Genomic DNA, 3576 nt, shown 5'->3' on the forward strand with positions numbered 1-3576 from the left:
CAGGGGGAGTGGGAGAGGAAGAAGCAGGCTCATAGCAGAGGAGCCTGATGTGGGGCTCGATCCCAGAACGCCAGGATCACGCCCTGAGCCGAAGGCAGACGCTTAACCGCTGTGCCACCCAGGCGCCCCCAAAATATCTTTATTCTTAATTAAAATTCCAGGAAACCCAGAAACTCGTGGAGGGCATAAGTACCTTGAAATAAAAATACTCCACTGTCTGAACTCATGAATGACGGCTTCTTCTCACATTTCTTTTTCCTGAGGATTAGATGGGAGAAAAATGCCCAGCATTTCCTCTCAGCAGATTTCCATTGAGTTTTTGCTTTAACCTTGTTTCTAGGGTATTTCTTCCTTGGTAATCTTCAGCATTCTCTTAGAGGCAAATGCATGCCATTGGTAAGTCACCAAAGTTTTATTTTATGCCTATTTTCATTCGTACTGTGTACTGAATCACCAAAAGCTATAATTTTGATTTTAAGCAAGGTAGATGTTATTGAAATCTTTAATACATTTTTTTTTGCTACAAGCCTGGACTCTGAACTGGCTATTGTGCATATAGATTTGTTTGCAGAAGCATCAGTGTGTCTATTTTTATTGCTTTTCTTTTGAGATTGGTTGTTACGTTGAATTTTATGCTTTTCATCTAAAACCAGCATGTAGTTCCCAGATTTCTTTTACTTTTCATGTCCATCTTGGCACTGGAGAACTCATTTATCTTTACTGTTGTAGTCTCATCTCCCTGTAAGGGCTCGCACCTTCCTCTTGCTTGAGGATGACGCAGAGCCTTGGTCCAATCTCCCCTCCTGGCCAAGAGGCCAATAGCTAGGGTTAAGTCACAGCACAACACAGCCGGTGAAGTGCTGGTCTGAATAAGGGAGCAATGGAACCATATGTTGAAGAAGCTGTAGGACCTAGCCAACATGTGCTGGAGGAAGCCAAAAAAGAATGGAAGGGACTGGATTTGCAGGTGCTGGATCAAGGGGAGAGGAATAGAAAGTTGGATAAGGAAGAGCTCATCAATCTGGGAGCACTCTGCTGGGATATTGGGTCTAACAAGCTGGGCAATGGTTTTTTTTTTTTTTGGATCTGACATCAAAGGCATAGGCAACAAAAGTACAAATAGGCAGATGGGACTGCATCAAACTAAAAAGCTTCTGCACAGGAAAGAAACAATCAACAAAATGAAAAGACAACCTACAGAATGGGAGAAAATACGGTTTGTATATCTAATAAGGGGTGAATCTTCAAGATATAAGGAACCATGCCATCCAATAGCAAAGAAACAGATAATCCGATTTAAAAATGAGCAAAGGAAGGGGTGCCTGCATGGCTCAGTCGGTTGAGCATCTGACTGTCAGTTTCAGCTCAGGTCATGATCGCAGGGTGATGAGATCAGGCCCCTCATTGGGCTCTGGGCTCAGCACACAATCTACTCAAGATTCTCTCTCTCTCTCTCTCTCTCTCCACTTGTGCGGGAGCTCTCTCTCTTTTGGATAAATAAACAAATCTTTTAAAAAATGAGCAAAGGACCTGAATAGACATTTCTCAAAAGAAGATATGCAAATGGCCAACAGGCACATGAAACAGTGCTCAGTTTCACTCATCATCATGGAAATACAACTTGAAATCACGGTGAGATACCATCTCACACTTGTCAGAATGGCTATTTTCAGAAAGACAAAAGATAACAAATATCGGGGAGGACGTGGAGAAAAGGGAACCTGGTGCGTTGTTGGTGGGAATGTAAATTGGTGCAGCCACTGTGGAAAACAGTATGGAGGCTCCTCAAAAAATGAAAAAATAGAACTACCTTATGATCCAGCAATAACACTTCGGGTTATATATCTGAAGGAAATGAAATGACTATCTTGAAGAGATATCTGCACGCCCATGTTCATTTCAACAATACTCACAATAGGCAAGATACGGAAACAACCTAAATGTCCATGGATGAATAAAGAAAGTGAAGTGCATACATGCAATGAAATGTTTTTCAGCCATAAACAAAAAGGAAATCCTGGCATTTGCAACAATATAGGTGAGCCTGGAAGACATTGTGCTAAGTAAAATAAGCTAGATGCAGAAAGACAAATATTGCATGTTGTCATTTATAATGTGAAATCTAAAACTGCCAATCTCATAGAAACAGAGAGTGGAATGGTAGTTACCAGGGGCTGAGGGAGGGGAATACGGGGGAGAAGTTGGTCAAGGGGTACAAAATTTAGGTTATACGAGATAAATAAGTTCTGGAAATCTAATGGACTGCAAAGTGATGATAGTTAACAACGTTGTATCGTAGACTTGAAATTGGCTAAAAGGGAAGATCTTAACCACACACCCACAAGAGGCAAGTGTGTTCATGATGATGAGTGTGTTCATTAACTTGATTGTGGTGAACATTTCAGTGTTTAATATATAAAACCATCAAGTTGTATTCCTTAAATAGATGCAATTTTAAATTGTTAATTAAAACAACAAAATAGGAAGAAAAGATATTAAGGCTTCCACCTTGCCTTTCCTTAAATATCACTGCATTTGGGGAAAGCCTACTGCCTTGGAGAGGTCCTATGTGACCAGGAACCGAAGTCTCCTGCCAACAGCCAGCATGAACTTCCCAGCCATGCATCTTGGAATTGGGTCTTCCAGCCCCAGTCAAGCCTTCAGCTGACTGCAGCCCCAGCCCACATCATGCCTGCAACCTAAAGAGAAACCCTGAGCCACAGTCTCCCAGGTAAGTCACTCCCAAATTCCTTATCCGCAAAAATTCTGTAAGATAAGGAATATTTATTGCTGTTTTAAGCCACTCAGTTTGGGGGCAGTTTGTTACACAGTAAATAGATACTGAATATAGGGAAATGCCCAAATATTTCAATGATTCTTTAGGTCTGAATTGCTATCCAGACACCTAGAGCCTCATCGTGAGTCCTCTGTTAGAGTGGAGGTGTATGAGAGGGAGTAAGATAATAATGAAACCTGCCAGGTCCAGGGGGAAGGCTCTGAGGAGATCCAGAATGTAGTGTAAGTGGGCCTGCTTGCTTGGGCCATACGAGCCAGCAGACACTAAGTGACTAGAAACATCGGTGGTGGGAAAAGACCGCCATGAGCAGTTCACAGTAAGTCCCAGTGGGAGAATCCTAAAGTAGACCCCTAGGATTCTGGAGTGAGGCCAGGCCATCGCAGTGGGGAATTTCACATTCTTTAGAAACGAGCTCGTGGTGCATTGCGCCTGGACCCTGACAGACACGGAGCATCTGGACATGGGACACCCAGTGATAGTACCCCCAGAGCTGCTCATCACAGGCCGGATTCTGTCAGAGCCATCAGGTTAGAAGACGGCCTGTGCTCTGCAATCCCCACGGCAAGATAGAAGTGCTGCCTCCGGAAGTGACCATGAGCAGGGGGAGGGCCGACGCAAGCTACGTAAGCACGCAGCTCAGACCTCCATAACCCGCACCAGTGTCCCTACCAGCCCCTCTCCACCAGCTCACACCTGCGGCTACACTGGGACAGGAGATCCCCTCATGACACACTGACGGAGGAGGAAAAAGCAGGAGCTCGGTTCTTGGATGGTGTGTG

The sequence above is a fragment of the Ursus americanus genome, chromosome 4 (genome assembly GCF_024610735.1).
Source record: "Ursus americanus isolate L20-20 chromosome 4, mUrsAme1.1.p, whole genome shotgun sequence".
Taxonomy (NCBI): domain Eukaryota; kingdom Metazoa; phylum Chordata; class Mammalia; order Carnivora; family Ursidae; genus Ursus; species Ursus americanus.